Here is a 20,068-nt window from a genome sequence, read left to right as displayed (position 1 = left end):
TAGTGGCATTATGATATTTTCTATCTTATCGTCTATCCCTTTCCTAATGATTGATACCATTCTGTTAGCCTTTTTGACTTCCACTGCACATTGAGCAGATGTTTTCAGAGAACTATCCACGATAACTGCAGATTATCTTTCTTGAGTGATAACAGCTAATTTAGAACCCATCATTTTGTATGTATAGTCAGGATTATTTTTTCCAATGTCCATTACTTTGCACTTATCAATATTGAATTTCATCTGCCATTTTGTTGCCCACTCACCCAGTTTTGTGAGATCCCTCTGTAACTCTCCATAGTCAGCTTTGGATTTAACTATCTTGAGTAATTTAGTATCATCTGCAAACATTGCCACCTCACTGTTTACTCCCTTTTCCAGATCATTTATGAATATGTTGAACAGAATACATCCCAGTACAGATTCTGTGGGGACACAACTATTTACCTCTCTCCATTATGAAAACTGACCACTTATTCCTACCTTTTGTTTCCTATCTTTTAACCAGTTACTCATCCATGAGAGGACCCTCCCTATTATCCCATGACCGCTTACTTTGCTTAAGAGCCTTTGGTAACAGTCAAAGTTGTCAAAGTCTTTCTGAAAATCCAAGTATACTATATTCACTGGATCACCCTTATCTACATGCTTATTGACTCCCAAAGAATTCTAATAGATTGGTGAAGCATGACTTCCCCTTACAAAAGCCATGTTGACTTTTCCCAACAAATCTTGTTTGTCTATGTGTTCAATAATTCTGTTCTTTACTATCGTTTCAACCAATTTGCCCAGTATCAAAGTTTGGCCTGTAATTGCCGAGATCTCCTCTGGAGCCCTTTTTGAAAATCAGTGTTACGTTAGTTACCTTGCAGTCATCTGGTGCAGAGGCTAATTTAAACAATAGGTTACAAACCACAGTTAGTAGTTCTGCAGTTTCATATCTGAGTTCTTTCAGAACACTTGGGTGAATACCATCTGATCCTGGTGACTCATTACTGGTAAATGAATCAATTTGATCAAAAACCTCCTCTACTGACACCTCACTCGGGGACAATTCCTCAGATTTGTCACCAAAAAGAATGGCTCGGGGGTGGGAATCTCCCTCACATCCTCTGCAATGAAGACCAATGAAAAGAATCCATTTAGCTTCTCTACAACAGCTTTGTCTTTTTGACTGCTCCTTTAGCACCTTGATTGTCCAGTGGCCCCACTGACTGGCAGGCTTCCTGCTTCTGATGTACTTAAATACATGTTGGTGTTCGTTTTTGTGTCTTTTGCTAGTTGCTCTTAAAATTCTTTTTTGGCCTGCCTAATTATAATTTCACACTTGACTTGTCAGAGTTTATGTTCCTTTTTATTTACCTCAGTAGCATTTGACTTCCAATTTTGAAAGGATACCTTTTTGTCTGTCTGTAACTGCCTCTTTTACTCTGCTGTTTATCCATGGTGACATTGGTTTGTTTGTTTTTGTTTGTTTGTTGTTGTTGTTTTGGTCCTCTTACCATTTTGTTTTGATTTGGGGTAGACATTTAGTTTGAGTCTCTGTTGTGGTAATGATAGTGGGCAGCACAGTCTTAGTAAAATTTACTCCTGGGCACAGGATCCACCCAAGGCCTGTTTACCACTCAAGTCCCATTTATACCTGCTATTAAAGGCTTAAATTGTATAGGCTTTGTGCTGAGTCTCTGCTCTGCGGAGAATTTCCTTCTAAATATATTCCCACAGAATGTTCTGAAAATAAAGCTAAATTCCCCCCTCTCACCCCACAAGAGGAATTAAGGTTTTTAAAGGGTTATAGTATTGTTTTTAAAAGCATACCCTAACTCCTAAACCTAGAAATATTAAATTCAAATAATATTTCTATAAACATCATTCAACAAGTAAAATAGTTTGCTTTTTTTATGGCTATTGCTAAGGGAAAAAAATATAAAATAAATCTGTATGAAAGCACTCTTTTTATCATTATTAATTAACATTATTTTATGTGAATTTAGTGGTTTTGAAAAGTTCTGCACTGACAGCTCTAGAAAATAAAGTCTTCAGAGTACCAACAGAAAAGGTTTGCCTTTAGCATGAGCTATGGAATTTCTCCAACATTGCCAAGCTCATAAACCACAGTCCTAACCCAGTGGAACCACCTTCAAGGGAGAAAAGATAGTTTAGCCTCCATGCTCAGACAGTTTCTGACCTCTGCTGCCAACCAGGATGACAATTCATGCCAACTGTAATGGTGATTGTTGTGGTGCAACACTTGTGTTTTTTAGGAACTGCTGTGGATGAGGTATAGAAGGAAAAAGTCAGAACAGTCACACCCATTGTGTGGTTATCTTTCACTGGTCCTCACCTTGCTCCCAATTCTCAGCTGTGGCTCCAAGTAGCTGTTAATTTGCGGTAGTGGCCACAAATGCTACAAAATAGTGGGCAAAACAATGATTTTTAAATCAATCCTTTTTTTATACATCTGTCTCACTCCTCTCTAGAGAAAATCCACAGATGCAAACTACACTACTGATAATAGTGAATATAAAACCAAGCCAGGGTTAAGAAAAAAAAGACAACGACGACATTAACTTGATGACCAACAGCAATGATTCAGCAGTGGTGCCCCAATACCTTTTGGGGGGGCAGGCTGCCACTGATTCTTTGCGGGAATTTGCCCACATGGTGTATATAATAATATAAATGTTTACTGCACTTTTAAATATCTAAGGAATCCCAGGGGAAGCCATCATTTTATAAGGCAGAGTTGATCCAGAATGTTACAAAATCTTTAAAGGAGACAATTATCTAAACATTGTGCTCTCTCATGGAGACCTTACTTTGTGCTTTTTTGTTTTGTGGCTTATCTTAAGTCATTCAGATAAAGTATAGGGAACTTGGAAAAACATGACACTCAATAATCTAAGAGGACCATTCCTTCTCCTCCCACTCTGCCTAGTCAACTCTTCTCCCTCTGGTCAGCCTCCACTCTGCCTTACACTTTTCCTTACCAGGTAAACATTGGGAAGCAGAGCCATAGTGAGACATAACAGAGAGGCCAGGGAGTGTTATAGGAGTAAAAGGAGAATGCCTAACAAAAGTAGAAACATAGGGATTGGGGACCTGGAGAAATGCAGGAGGCATATCCAAGCCTCAGGAAAGGTGTGTACATTCGGGGATGTGGGTGGGAATGAGAAGATAAGCCATGACAGAGTTCTTAGGAATTCTAAAGCCCTGAGGAACTTGAACCCTTGCACGCTATGATTAAGCTTCGTCCTATTTCACAGCTGAGGTTAAAGAAGGTCTACTCTTGCCCTACAGGTACTAATGTTTCCAGTCATAACAACTCCTCCAGCAGGTTGCCTCTAAATTAGGAGTTCTCCAGCTTTTTTTTCATGCTATGACTCACTTCATAGAAAATCTTATCTTGCAACACAGTCTGAGATGTAGCAAAGCACATAATACCAGGGTGTGTGGAGAATTGGGTAGTGGTTGGAAAAAAGGGCTTCCTTGCAATCGAGTGTCTGATTTTCACTCAGTATTCTTTTGAGATAGTTATGGAAGAGTATAAGAGGCTTAGGCGTTTGAAATTGATTTGTGTACAAGTCATAAGATTTCTCAGAGAATCTGATATGGAAAGTATTTCATGGATTATGTATAGCATTTCCTTATTTGGTCAGATTCTGTTGTATTCTGTAAATTAGCATACCTCGCTCTTATATAGCACTTTTCAGCAGTCAATCAAAAAGCACATGACAAAGGAGGTCAGTATCATTATCCCCATTATACAGATAGGGAAACTGAAGCACTGAGCAGTGAAATGACTTGCCCAAGGTCACCCAGAAGCAGAACTGGGCACAAAATTCAGGTCTCCTAAATCCTAGTCCGGTTCTCTGTCTGCTAAACCATACTGTCTCCCGGAGGTTTGTTAGGGTAAACATTTGGTTTAGAAAAAATTATGAACCCTACTATACAAGTTTCCCTTATACTGCAGGAATAAAGATTGTAACCAACATTTTTAAACTTGTGTGCATAATGGTAAGCTCCTGAATCCATATTTAGGCCCATAAATAGAAGTGGCCTGATTTTCAGATCTGTTCAGCACCTGCTGCTCCGACTGACTTCAGAGAGAGCAGACTCAAAGATCAGGCTCATTGTTTTAAAATAATGGAAGTCAAGATTGCATTTCTCAGTTCACAAATCAGAGGGCACTCAAGGAACAGGCTTCACACGCCCGAGAAATGAATTGTAAAAAGAAGGGCAGAGAAGGTAAGGGAAACCAAAACACAGAAGAGGAAAAACAAGATGAAGTATGAAAGGAATTGGAGAGGGCTTAAGAGCTTCTGGAAAGGAAAGGAAGTGAGATGGAGACTGTGACTAGGAAAGAGAAAGGAAGAAGAGAGAGGTGCAAGGACAGAAAAGACAGGAGAAAAATGGATGGGCCATAGTGAAGACAAGGGGATGAAAGTTTTGAAGAAAATCCATCCTATCCAAAGCAGGGCTTCTTGTCAGTCATGGACACAAATCATTTTTTGGGTTAGCCTCCAAGACAATTTAGCACTATTTCTTGGTGTTGGTTTTTTAACCCAGTCCCAGTCTCCCCCCTAGTCCCTCTCTGGGGAGCCTATAGGGTTTGCCCTTAGATTTGACCTACTCCTCCAGTGCCTTGGGAACTTTTTAAAATTTCAGCTCTTTCAATGCCATTGCTAAATGGCTGGATTGAGGTCCTTGACAGTAAAGCTGTACTTGTAGTAAATTATACATTAGTTGCTCCAGATGAATGGATCTGATCCGAGTTATGGCACCACTGCGTTAGGATAGCATCCGAGACCTCTTCCATTCTGTTCCCCAAGAACTCAGTTTGACTCTGTTTTTTGTTACTAAGGTTCCTTTATTTGGCATACAGTAAAGCTACACTGAGTTGATCAGACTCAAATATAGGAGGCGGGTATAGCACATATCACACATCCAAAGTTACACAGAAAACCGCTCCCTTTATATACATTTACACATTTCATTGCATTACACATTTTGGGATTGTCTTGGTTACTTTGTAGGAACCAATCCCTATAAAGCATGCTCTGTCCACGCACCATCCATGTTTGACATACTTTTTATCTCATTTTTACATTCCCAACTTATGTTGTCCATTGTTATCTTGTTATTTGTAAATGGTTCCCGGGGTGTTCCCTCCCCTTGTCTTAGCTAGATCAGACTTCCTGTCTCTAAGCTCACTGACCCTACCTATCTTAGTTGCACAAACATTCTGTTTTCAGCCTGCTGATCTACTTACCTTCCTAATCCTGTTTTCCAAAAAATGACACTTCCCTCATGTCAAACCAGGCCGACAGCATGACCTAAGATGAGAAGATTCAAGCATCAGGAAGTACAGGGAAACAGAGAAAGACTACATCAAAAGATCTTAGATAGTAAAAATGTAAAATAACACAGAGGAGGAAGAGAGAGGGATCAGTGTCAGATGTCATTCTCCATATGAATACTGATTGTCCTTGAGCCCAGAGCACAAGGACTACATAAGACCATAAGAAAGGTCATAGTGGGTCAGAACTGACTGGGTCTTCTGACAATAGCCAGTGCCAGGTGCTTCAGAGAGATGAACAGAAAAGGGCAATTTATCGAGTGATCCATCCCCTGTTGTCTAGTCCTAGTTCTGACAGTCAGAGGTTTAGGGACACAGATCATGGAGTTGCATCCCTGACTATCTTAGTTAACAGCCATTGATGGACCTATCGTCCATGAATTTATCTAATTCTGTTTTGAACCTAGTTATAATATTGGCTTTCACAACATCCTCAGGCAATGCGTTCCACACATTGACTGTGCACTGTGTGAAGAACTACTTCTTCATGTTTGTTTTAAACCTGCTGCCTGTTAATTTCATTGGGTGGCCCCTTATTCATGTGTTATTTGAAGGGGTAAATAACACTTCCCTATTTACTTTTTCCACACCAGTCATGATTTCATAGACCACTATCATATTCCCCTAAAATGAGCAGTTCCAATCTTTTAAATCTCTTCTCATATGGATGCTGTCCATACCCTTAATCATTATTGTTGCCCTTCTCTGACTGCCAGCAGAGTTTTTTTTTCCTTAGCTGCAGAGAAGATTCATGTACACATGCAAGTTTTCTTGGGCAAGATGAACAGAAAATGGACAGTATTCTGCTAACAAGTACTTAGACCAAAAGAAAAGAAAACAGAAAATTAGTTTGTAGGACATAAATTTGAAGGGTTTTGAAAAGCACTCTGCTATCAAACAATCTATTGCAAACCTATTTCGAGATATTGGGTCAGATCCTCAGCTGACACCAATCAGTATAGTTCCCTTGAAATCAGTGGAGCTATGTCTATTTACACTAATCCAGGGGCTAGCCAATGATCCATGTTAAAAATTGCAATGGGTCTCTCATTAAAGAAACCAATTCACTAAAATACATGTTAGAAATCTGAATGGTAAGTATGAAAGTTATGGGCCTCTTGGAGGGACTTTAAGGAAAGGACCTCGTTAATTTTATTGAAAAGGGGATGCACCATGGGTTTTAAATGTGGCAGAGTATATGTGAAAAGGCATTTTTGATCCCTGTCAGGAGACAAAAATTGGAAGAAGACTTGAAATGTACCACTCCATATAAGGTGTCGGATAGCAGGGACAGACAGAAAACAATTAAGACTCCACAAGAATCTCTATCACTAGCATACAATGGGAATAGGATTCTCTTTTTCCCCAGATGTCAGCTTCGCCACTCAGGCGAGACGAAGAGAATTTCTTCCACTTAAAAAATCCTTTGTGCAAGGAAGAGCTGAGGCCTCTGTTCTCCCCTCAGCCAAATTGTATGTAGTTTTCATGGAGAAGGCTTAGTTTTCTAAGAGGCAGTGGTACCCAAATAACTTCTGGACACAGTACAAAGGTGTAATATGGCCAGAGTATCCTTGGAATCAGATAAGGAGACCAAAAATTGAATGGAAACAAACATTTTCAAATGCAACAGAATTGAAGTTTATTCTTGGAAAATTTATCAGTTTTTTTCTCTTGTAAATGCTAATAACAGAATTTATTTTTTGCTTGATGGTTTATGTTTTTACATTTTTTGTTCAACTGTGGACAAAAATGGCATGTAAAGCTGCCAAATCATGTCCTGAGCCAGTCTGAAATTTAGCTCAGTATCATGAAAATTTAATCATGATATGAATAAGCAGTGCCCATGATAAACCAAGTATTGGTTTTCTCTTTTGTTGATGCATTTCTGCACTTTTAAGGTATACAATGTGAGCTCAGATAAGAAGGGACGGAAATGCTCACTAATGACAGCATTCATTTAACCCTTTCCCACTCAGACTAACAACCTATGGATTCAGCAGATGGTATTAAATTTTGTATGTGTTTACATTAATCACATACATTTATTTGGTCTTTTGTCAGCCCCCCTCTGCCTGTCTGATTTTCTCTGTCTCATTCACACATGTATAACTGATGGAGACTTTTGGGAATATGCACCTGTAACAAGTTAATTAGCTCTGATGACTTGATTGCTCTGTTTTCACTATAATGTCAAAAATAAAATACCATGTTATTCACTGATATTGACATTTCTATTAAAACATTTAAAAATCAATAAAGGTATTAAAATGAATATAAGGCTTCCAGATTACACCAATTATTTGAATTTTTTTCTTGGTGGATGCAAATTCCTGCCTCTCCAGCATTTGGGATTTGGAATAAAAACTAATGTGAAATTCAGCTATCTCCCCCTTTGCCCTCATTTCATTGTGAATATGCTGCAGTGCCAGTTTCTGCCTGTAATACCCTGTTAGGACTTTGCTGTTGGAATGCATTAGAAGTCTCACAATAGGGTTTTGACACTAGAGATTACTTAATGGCTGCAAAGAAGCCATTACAGTCTGTCATTTTAAGAAACCATGTAACTCAACTGCACATTTAGGCCTTTATATCGTGGACTAAAATGCGTAAGTTCCTAACAGTCTATTCTGTCAACAGTATGTACGTTATTGGATTACTGATTGCTTGAAACACACCTTACATGGGGCTGCACCTTAAGATCACTTGGAAATTCCACCTGGTGCAGATTGTGGCTACTCACTTGTTAATGGGTGTTTCTCACTGGGATCACATTACCTCTGTGCCCCAGTGTCTGCCCTCTCTTCCAATTCGTTTTCAAGTGTGGTATTATATGTTGGTTTAAATTTATACTGCCCTAAATGGATTGGGTCCTTGATACCTCAGAAAACACCTGTTTGACCATAAGGTTAAGCTCAGCTTGAGCAGCAGGTCCCCAGCTTAATCAAAAAGGGCTAAACAATGTAACTAGCTTCCCAAATTGGTCCACCAGAGTATAAAGTCATGGACCTTCAAGTCATGCTGCAAAGCTTGTATTTTCGTCCTTTTTTTGGTTGGGAGTGGGGAAGCAAGAGGGCAGGGAGAGTGGGCTGTAGTGATTGATGGGAAACTTGTAGTTTGTTGGAAATGGGATTATTTTAGGTTTTGGTCACTGGCCCTAATTTGTATGTATTGTAACTTAATTTTTTTATGCATATGCTTAAGCACCAAATTTGTAAATACGTCAAATGAATACACTGAAATAAAGTAGTTATTATTCATTATTTGTATTACCATAGCATCTAGGAGTGCCAGTCATGGACCAGGACCCCATTGTGCTAGGCACTGTAAAGAGAACAAAAAGACAGTGCCTGCCTCAAAAAGCTTACAGTCTAAGGATAAGAAAAGAGACAAAACTGATTGATATAAACAGATGGGGAGTACAAAGAAACAATGAGATAGTATGACAGGCCATGGTCTCAGCAAACTGTGGTAGGCAGTTGTTGGGGTTTTTTTTGTTGTTGTTGTTGTTTTGTAGGCATCACAGCAAAGGAGAGTTTCACAGGAAGATGTTAAGGAGGAGAATGAGGTAGCATTGCATTAGGCATCTAACTGCTTGACTTGCATATGCAAATGCACTTTGCCGCACAGGTTTGATGCATGAAAAGATGCTGGCGCACTTTGCATTTTATTTTACCTGGGTTGCTCCAAGCTGCCCTATTCTGCTCAGTCCCTCTGTTTCCCTTAATTTAATAAAATTAAAATATGATGTTACAACAGAGAAAAAAATAAGCTGTGAACTAGCTTTTCTTTTTAAAAATCTGCTTGCTGTCTGCCTTACATTCCACTGGCATGGTGGCGCAAACAGGAAATGAAGGTTTAAACAAAATATGTTTTGTCATCATTTTTCTTCAACAGTTATGAATGAATGCTTGATGCTGAAAAATACTCCCTGAAAAGGAGAAAAAGAGCTAGAAAAGAGTATCAAGTGTTTCGTATTCTCTCAGTTATCTGCTAATACGTTTGTACTGCATATTTACTAAAGCTGGAGCTGCAGTACCCAGTGCTTCTCATTTTAAAACAATCAGTTATGGGTGTTAAAGTATGCCTGTGAAAGCAGAAGTGTTCTATGTCAATCAAAGCTAATCACTGGTACAGGCAAAGTGCTTTTGTTGGCCTCCATGCTCTAAGCCGCGCTTCCACATCTGTGTTTGAAGAGATTAGAGAGGTGCTTCATACAAGAACTGTATTAGTTAAAGCTGATAGACAGTATTTGGAATAAATCATAAAAAGTTGAGTGCTAGAAGGAAAGGCATGGCAAGTGAGATTGAAATGGACTAGGGCTAAATCCAGCTCCTTTCCACCCCTTCCTCCTCCAAACATACACATACAAACACTTACACACTTGTTTTAGGCTTGTTCTTTTGAGAGCACTACCGGTTATCTTCCTCCAGCCACTTCATAGCTAGCATCCAGCTGCACAGCTAAAGATCCTCATGCTTGTTTATAGTGGACATGCATGCTCTTCATTGGCTGAGGAGTTGATAGCATATTTGATGTGTTTATACCAGTCAGGGTTGGCAAAGGGGAAAAAAGGGGGAATATATTTAAAAAAAAATCTAGCAAGCTGCTGTATGTCTGACTTCTCTAGCTCCTGTCCCCAGCAGCACTCTTGCTTCATGAAGGCCATACACTTTCAAATAAATTATGAGTGACAAGTATTTGAACCAATAAAGAGGGCACCATATTTTATATGCAGTAAATTTAATTCCAGATTGTGTTTCACCTCAGCAGTGTGACATGTTTATTGCCACTGAAAGATGAAAGCACCAGGAGTTAGAGACAAGCGTCAGCAGTTCTAGTGGGCACTAGCAAAATGAAGATTTGACAGACTAGTGGCTGAGCCTTTGAAATGAAATGCCAGATCAAATTTTACCCAAAAGGGGTCAGATGTACTGTCATGGCCCCAAACTCACAATACCAGCTGAATAAATGACACAGGTTCAATAAGCTGCTGAGGAAGGTGGTGTGTGTGATTCATACTTCAGTGCTAGAAAGATATGCCGATTTTCAAAATACAATGATAATTAGTGGTACCAGACCTCATCTGAAGATGTTATACATCGAAGTATTGCCTCTGTTGGCATTAAGTATCTTTTAAAAAAATACTCTTAAGCAGCTCAAAAAACCGATTCAAGATGAATTCGATATGCCTCTCTCGGTTGTGTCCCACAAATGTACTCACAATGCCAAAATATACAATAAACATATAATGTAGTTATAATAAACATGCATCATTTTGGGATTTTTTTAATGGAGGAGTAGCCTAGAATTAAGAAAAATTTCCTTTGGCAATCAGCAATGAAATGACAATTGGGCTGAATTATGTCAAAGGCAAAAAACAACAGAGAAACATCACATGTGCTCATTTAAAGCCAGACTTTGCCACTCACATGGAGCAGCATTTACTCATATGAGTCATCCCATTGGGACTTCAATGAGACTACGTACATTTTTTTTTGTTTTTTTTTTCCACTGAATGCATCCGATGAAGTGAGCTGTAACTCACAAAAGCTTATGCTCAAAAAAATTTGTTAGTCTCTAAGGTGCCACAAGTCCTCCTTTTCTTTTTGCGAATACAGACTAACACGGCTGCTACTCTGAAACCTACGTATATGAGTGTTACTTAAGGCTGACAGAATTGGATCTGGTATTTTGTGTGCACAAGTGATGATACTAGGTGTGGAGCTGGCACATGAATTCACCCACACAGGAAGGATGTTTAGAGAAGCTTCCAGTTTTAATGAGATATGTGCTCTGATGCAACTGGTGTCACTGTGATTACATGGCATTGACATGAAGATGAATGTCAAGCAATAGCTGATCACTGGGATGCATCAACAAAGTAATTCCTACTAACCATTCTAAGGATTCAAACCAAATGTCAGTCACGGTCTAAGAGCATGTATACCAGAAATATGTCCATCAACAATGCTATCGACAACGAAGGTTACACATTTCAGTGAACTTGTTCTGTGGAAGGAAACAGAAAACGCACCCAAGTTAAAGGAAGAGGGGCAAGTTGGCAGGCTGGCAAGGTAAACCTTCTGAACTTCAAATCCACCTGTTATCTCCTGGGGAGAGGATGCCTACCTATTCATCACCCTCTGTCGCTCCCCTGTGTTTGGCCAGCAGGGTACAGAACAAAGGTGTCTTCAGCCCCAGAATATCGTTAAGCATAGTCAGCTGTGGCAGTATGGCACAGCACTGTCTGTAGTACCATTACTGTCAAATTTGGGAGTGGGGAAGGAAGGAAGAAAAGTTTTGCCTCTTGAAGATAGGTAGATTTGGAATGGGGAGCAGGCATATTTCTCTGGACCTCTGAAGTCTATAGGGTATAGGGTTGGCTGTCTCCTGAATATCTCAGAATGGTGCTGTGCAGCTACCCACAAAGGATATTAGGAGGAGAGGAGAGTTACATGCCACCAGTCTGCACTCCCCGTGAACACAGCTACAGGAAAGGTTTTTATAAACCCACCTCAATGGAAATGACTTCGGTTTATGGCAATAACATGGTGGACTGGATTCTGCAAGAACCTAGAATCATAGAATCATAGAATATCAGGGTTGGAAGGGACCTCAGGAGGTCATCTAGTCCAACCCCCTGCTCAAAGCAGGACCGATCCCCAATTAAATCATCCCAGCCAGGGCTTTGTCAAGCCTGACCTTAAAAACTTCTAAGGAAGGAGATTCCACCACCTCCCTAGGTAACACATTCCAGTGTTTCACCACCCTCCTAGAGAAAAAGTTTTTCCTAATATCCAGCCTAAATCTCCCCCATTGCAACTTGAGACCATTACTCCTTGTTCTGTCATCTGCTACCACTGAGAACAGTCTAGAGCCATCCTCTTTGGAACCCCTTTCAGGTAATTGAAAGCAGCTATCAAATCCCCCCGTATGCACAAGGCATAAGGTTAAGCACCAATTTAGTGAGGCTAAGGGCACATTGTCTTTGTCACTGAGTGCTGGTTAGTCTCATTCTCCTGCACATCCATTTCCCTACCTACCAAATGCAGAGGGCATAAAAGAGGGAAGGTGTAGGTGTGGAATAACAATGAGTAAATGAGCTCCTCATCATATTTATGAGATACCCAGCTTGGGCCCTGTTCCAGTTATACCTAACTTGTTGGTTCCTCAGCCTTGTTCTCATTAATGTAAGATCAAGCTCCCTTGTGCTCCTGGTGCTACGAATCACTTTTTATCTTGTATTGGCTATGTGTAAATCTTTTCACCTGCATTGTGCAGAATCAAACTCAGTGGTATTCAAGATTATCATCAAAGCTTAGACTGGAGCCCTTGAACTGTAAGTATTACACTGAAGGCATGATTAAAACAGGAATATAATAGATTGTGTAATGAGGTAATGTTATATTCTAAAGAATTTCATAGCACAGACCTTCCACTTACTACAAGTGACCTGACCAGTCCTTTCAAATGGTTCTAATGCTTGATTTGCAAAGAGTTATCATTGTGAATAAACAATGGAGATTTTATTACTTTGGAGTTGGTTAGGCTGTGTTTTATTTTAATTCAGCTGTAATAAAGTTAATGAACTACAATAATTGCCACAATAAAATCCATGCAAGTATATTGTACACAGAGCACAAACACTACCAATCCTTTGGCAGCTCTAACAATGCGCAAAGATACTGTCACAAAACGTTTTCAGCATTCTCCCTTCAAGAAAATCCTACAAAACTGAAGTTTATTTATTTTGTTAGGAATTTACAAGATGACACTGCAGAGCTCCTTCCTGATATGCAAACTGTAAACTTTGGAGACACAAGCCATGTAATTCCTAAACAGAATAATTGACAAACCCAGGGAATGGCCATTTCTGATGCATGTTCCACGAGTCCATTCTTTTTACTTACAGCTGTAGGAAATGGAGTACGAATCACGAATGAGGTAAACAAGGCTTGGTTGCAGCTGGCCTGGGTCAGCTGACTTGGGCTCACAGGGCTCGGGCTACAGGGCTAAAAATTTCTGTGGAGACGTTTGGGCTAGGGCTGGAACCTGGCGTCTAGGACCTCACCCCCTCACGGGCTCTAGCCAAAGCCCGGACTCAGCCAGAGCCTGAGTGCCTACCCAGAAATTTTACAGCCCTGAAGCCTGAGCTGAAGTCAGTAGGACCGGGCCAGCTTCAGGTGTTTAATTGCTGTGTAGACATACCCATCATTACCCAAATCACTTAAATTCAAAATATGAAACAAGAAGCCCAGTATTGATCTAGTTGACTGATTCCACTTCAAAGCTGCTTATGCAAAATGTTATTATTGTTACTTCCCCAACCCCCCACCCCCCAAGTTCTTCCAGATCCAAACTTAGGGCATCATTACCCTTTGTTGAGGATAAAATCTAAAGGCCCAATCCTGCAGAAGGACACAAGCAAAATTCCCATTGACTTTAAGGGAGAAGTGCAGGATTGGACTTTAATGAATTTAATACAGTTTTGCAAAGTCTTAAGATTTTTTTTTCTGGCATAAAATACTGACATCTCTTTAGATGTGGTTTCTTTCCAAATATTCCAAATTTCCTTTGCAAATATTCCAATTAGTATAAAAGAAAACACATTTTTTCTGAGGCTTATGGGGGCCTGGAGCAAAAATCTGAAACTAAGCCCCACCCCTTCCAAAAAATTATTACTGTGGGGAAGCCTAGAGGGACAACGGGGCTCAGAGAGTGAGTCCACCCCACACTTACCTGAGGCAGCAGCTGCTGTCCTAGGAGGCTGGGCCTGGGACCCCGCTCCAGGCATTGCAAAGTGGTGCATGGGGTCACAGCACTACTCAGGGTTTGGTCCAGCCTGATCCCTGATCCTGTTATTTTTAGATAGAAGTCGCCAGGCCAAATTTCAGTTAATTTAGTTTTAGAGCCCTCTCAAATAGGAGGCCCAGGCAATCTGCCCCATTTAGGACACCCTCCCCCCATGACAACTCTGACCACAGCTTCCAAAAAACCACCCACCACATTTAAGAGGATTTTAAATAGGTACTCAGCATCTCTGAAAAAAGATAAATTATTTAGATGCTTATCAGGCAGCCTAGTAGAAAAATTCTAGCACAATCACATCAAAACTTACTCTGCAATTCTCTGGTTTTACTTTAACACACACACACGATTACATACAGTGCTAGATTAATATTATTATTATTTCCACTTTGGCAACAGCCAAGGGGCCTGAAGCCAGAATCTTGGCCCTATTATCTTATTTCTATGATCAGCAGCACCCTTGAAGGATTTTTAAACCTTGAGATATGTTTTTCAGTGCCAAGAGTGAAATTACGTTCTTTAAATTGCAGAACAGTTAACTATATTATTTCTTGAAGATTATAACCCTATGATTTGTACCTAAGCTCACACAACTAGTGCTCACTCATGAGAAGACCCATTGAAATTCCTGTGTGAAGAGAGGTTTGGAGATTAAGCCAAATCATTTAGATCATGGTATTAAAACTATATTGTTCTTATGCCACAGAATCTCAATTAAATAAGGTGTCTCTTGTTTTCCAAAACAAGCGAAATTAAGAAGGAAGCGTATGATGATAAATTAAAGAAAAAATAGACAGAAAAGACAAATCCACTAGGAAGAATTTTCCTATAATGTTTCATTAAGGAACTTGCATTAGGAAGGAAAAGAATCATTATTGCTAACTTACGTTTGAACTTAAATTACACACCTAAAGCAAAAATTTAAACTGTACCACACGAGTACTACAAGTAATCTGTACTTTTAATAGTTAGTTACCTGATGCATGACAAGTATCATTCTGAATTTTGTGTGAATTGATTCACAAAAGTCATTCAGTAAATTAATGTGGTTTTGGAAAATTATGAGAAAAATAGGCACACAGCCAAATGTCTAGTGACAAATTGAAGGGTTTTGAGATGTATCCGTCTATTTGCAGTACTGAAGTTGTTTTCCAAACAGAAACACCCTGGAAAAAAAATAACATTACACCACATGAAATAGAGAACTATTATAAAATTTCAATAGATAAATAATTTGGTTTATATGACTACAGCCATCCCATAACTGTGCCATCAGATTTGTTGTTGTTGTTGTTGTTGTCGCCTATGAATTATTTCTTTGGGTCCAAATCTGATTCTACTGAAATCAATGACAACATCCCACTTGGCTTCAGTAACAGCAACATTTGATTTGTGAGATATAAGATTTGATTAATTCTATAACACTTATGGGACATTATGAATGTTGCATCTGAAAAGTCTAAAAGGGAACCACATGGAACTGGGACTAATGAATTGTCAAAGCAGTAGATATTGTCTATAGCATTACCTGTCTCGCAGGTGATATTCCTCTCCATTTATCTTCCAGCTTGGATCTGACCAATAGCCAAAAAAAGCAATAATTCCCAATCAGATCCTGCACGTCTCCTATTTAACTCTGAGCTGTAAAAAAAAAGGAGGGGGGAATTAAAAATTATTATGAGGCCTCTGTATAATTAATCTTCAAATGGCTCAAAGCTTAACCATGTAATGTCTTCAGCATGCTGCCTATTTTTAACAAGTTGCTGGGGAAAAAACAAACCAAACCAATCACACCATGCCACACATCAACACACTTTATGCAACGGAAGAAATTATGGTGGTAGCATTAAATATAAATACAACAGTGTGTTGGCATAATGTAGTAAGGTTCCTGTACTATTAAACGGCTTTGTTCTAAAGCATATCTGTGTACACAATGAGATGATGAACACAGTGCATCACATAGCAAAATTTAATATATGCAGGGGTATGATGTTTGCAATGCATGCATTTCAGCAGGTCCCATTAGTGTGCCTTTCCCCTCCAGTGAAAACAGAATGAACCACAACCCCTTCTGGTTTGCATAAAGCAAACAAAATTAGATTTGCTTTGCTGAATTGAATCCCGCTTGGGATTGTGAGCCTCTCTTGGGGACAAATTACTTCAAACAATCCCTTTGTACCATAACAAAATCAAAAAATTCAGGCCAATCAACATGGCTCAAAACCCTTAACACAAAAATTAATAATACAACTTAGTTTATTTTTATTGCTTCTGTGCTACAGATCCTTGTTTTAATGTAATTACACTTATTTGTGGTCCACATGTTAAATAAGCTTGCATATGTTAACTAATATGACATAAAACAACTTTTCTAATTTCACCATTCCAACCAGTTTTGTTCTCCCTGGAGTAACATCACTAACACAGGACAAGCTCAAGTTAAATTGCATTAAATTAAATTTATATTAATATTTTTGATTCATATAGACAAAATGCCAGACATTTCTAAAGTTAAATAAAAAAAAATTAATGACCAAGTTACTTTTGCGTGTGTGTGTTTTAAAAGAAAAATATTATTAGCTTAATATTCCTGGATACTTTCCCAAATCTAGCACTTCCAACAAAAGGGCATGTGACTCTCTCTGCAGTGCTTAAGTTTACTTATAAGAGCCAGTTCAAAGATCAATTGTGTGCAGTATGTAATATTGTTGAGTATTCTCTCCATTTCTTAACACAATAGCAGTGCCATTACCAATATAATCTGGGTCACAAGCATATTGAGCTCTTACTTCTGATTCAGATTGCAAGATGACTTTCAGTTCTACAGCATTTCAAAAGATTTTATATCATTTGCAGCATTTGGAACTTGACAATTATTCAATCTCAAATATGCTATAAATGAAGATAAAGTAGACTCTATTTGTCTTATCTATCACAAACACGTAGCCACGGGGAAGTGTATTTGTCTTTTTTATGTTTATCAGCATTTTATATTATTGCTCTAGACAGTGTTCTGTCTTACAATTTGTCCACCTCTGAGCTTGGTGTTTTGCTCTCTTATTGCATATACCATAGAAGCAATGGTAAACAAATGCAGCTCTGAACTTCCAAGTCAACCTATTTCACAATTATGGGAGGAAAAGCAGGAGGTCACTTTTATTACTTTCTAATAAGACTTTACCTTATATGAGGCTATGAGCAATATATCAAGATGTCACTTCTCACATAATAATATGACATTTCTGTTTCTTCCATCACCACAGACTTAGCAGAGTTTTCTGAAGTATTATCCTCAGAAACACACTCCTGTAGTGCACGCGTCTATAGTCTCCAACTCATAGTAATGGAAAAGACAATACACAGCAAAATTCTATCCTGACTCACAGGATATGTGGGGTGTCCATCAAGCTAAATCTGCCTCTAGGATTTCTGTGTCATATAAAAGATATGCAGGTATTATATACACTCCCTGAAACATGTGCATGCACATTGACTTTTTTCTCGGACAGAAACTAACTTAAGATGGAGTTAAGGTTGAGAGCTCCTAGAAGTAATTTAAGGTTAAAAATCATTATTAGTGTGTTGGAATTATCCCCAAATCAAGAACTATAAATCCAGGAAATTCAGAATTAAGGTTAAACTTTAAAAATGTCCAAACACGTTAAGGTATGGAAATGCACAGTTGGAGCACCCTAACAACCATAACTCTGCCCTGTAGTGACACCATGGAATAGCCATACAAACATTATTAATACATTACGATGTTTGTAGTCTCAAAGTAGATTACACTGATTTTTAAAGATTTTAGAATTTTACAGTCTTTTTCTCCCCTTATAATGTCACCACAGGGTGGAGTTCAGTTTGTCTGTGTGCCCTAATTCTGCATTTCTATGTGATCCTTCCAATGATGTGAAGATACATAGAATCGTAAGTTAATATTTTTATTTTAACTTTAAGTGTCAGATGGCCTCTTGCCACCTCCCATGGTTCTCAATGGGACTGACAGCACAGGATACCCTTCATTAATAAAGGGCTTTTTTCAAAATGGCCACCACCCATCACTGGTCTCAGTAAAAGTGAAGCAAAGTTGTCCTTTGGGAAGATGTTTCCCCCCACCCCATGCTGTCAGGGTGCAGAGAGAAGCATTATGAAGAACAGGTAAGGTCTTCAGGGTAGGGGTCTTTGTGGGTAGGGACTGTCGTTTATATATCTATGTATAAACTGCCAAGCACTATGGGGCCCAAACTGGTTAAATAACCACCACCACTGCCACCACCACAATAGATGAATGGAGGCAGTGGCCATCTTTGCTATGAGCAGCCTGTGGCTTCATTAGGGTTACCACCTTTGAGATATAAAACACTGGGATATCTGGGATCTTCCTGAGCCCATAACACTGGACAGCTGGCAGTGTGTACTGAGCACCCTTCTAAATTCCCCAGGACAGCTACCTCAAAAAGGGGTGATCCTGGGAAAACCTTGGCAGGTGGCAACCCTAGGCCTCAGCTCCAATGAGAACAGGAGATGGCAGCCATTATAAAAAAGAGAGAAGTAGGTTGTGGAATTCTCTGAAGAACATCCTTTTTCAGCCTATGCTGAAGAAGGAACTTGCTCTTGGGAAGAATAATGGCAAACAATGACCATTAATCTTTTTAAAAAAATCATTCAAAAGTAACAAATGACTGATGCCCCCCATACTGGAAGGAAGGACATGTGACCTCCCCATGTGACACTCCCCACATGTCTCCGCCCTGCCCTGCCCCCAGCTCGGGGCCCCCGTGCTCTCTCCACCCTCTCCCCACACCACATTACCTGTGTGTGTGTGTGTCTGTCCTCCCATTGCGCTGGCTCCTCCCCCGGCATGTTCAGCTGCTCTTCCTGGCAGCCAGAACAGGGCAGGAAGCCAGGACAGAGCTACTCCCGGACACTGCCTGGTGCAAATTTTGAGCTATATGGGAAGTTTGATGAGTCTGTGTTATTCCATTACGGAGATCATTTGGGACAAAATAAAAAAGGCAGTTACATCCAGTGCTAAATCTTTTTAAAACATATGCTGTAGTACAAACAGAAATTATGAGCTTGATGCAGAAACTACTGAGTAAAGCTTCATGCCCTGTGATACAAAGGAGGTCAGACGAATGATTATAATGGTCCCTTCTGGGCTTAAAATCAATGGAATTTCTTAAATGACCCTTTACAATTAATTTTAACTCAAATTAATTTGTGGATTTACTTGTAAATTCTCAGAAAATTAATTCTGTACCCCAAAACTAAGTGCTGCAGTTTAGACGATGAGACATACTATTCTTTTTACCTAACATGGAGGTTGAATCCTTGTTTTAAGTGCAAAACTCAACCCAAACTTAACTATGGATTTATGACTGGCCCCTTCATAAACATATTATGCACACATACACACACAGTTTTCACCTACCCTCCAAAGTCTGAATGGAAATGTCTCCACAGAAAATTCTGCTTTCAGGGAAGCAATTTTCTTTACTCTAAAATACTATCTATGGATCCAAAATACTGAAGACTAAAATAAAAAAAGTAGAGGCATTTCTAAATCTATTATCCTGTGATTTTGATAATTATATTATGTTATTGCTGAAAGATACTGTCTCAAGTCCTGCGTCGTGTCATTTCGTTGATGGTATGATAGCAAGAAAAAATTTGGTCCACAAATGTGTAAACAAGATGGTAATGAGACAGTTTTCTGTTGAGAAAAGCTTAGAATCCAGGAGAACGCATCAGACAGTGATATAACAGTCATCTGGGGAGAGGATTTTAGAAATGAGTTACAGGCAGGTGATGAATGAGATACGAATTGATAGCTGAGTTGGTAAGAAACTAGACAATCAGATAGATGTGATGGAGTGTAGAAATTAGCCTTTAGTA

Source organism: Chelonia mydas, chromosome 3 (genome assembly GCF_015237465.2).
Source record: "Chelonia mydas isolate rCheMyd1 chromosome 3, rCheMyd1.pri.v2, whole genome shotgun sequence".
Lineage (NCBI taxonomy): Eukaryota > Metazoa > Chordata > Testudines > Cheloniidae > Chelonia > Chelonia mydas.
Note: the sequence above shows the minus strand (reverse complement) of the source record.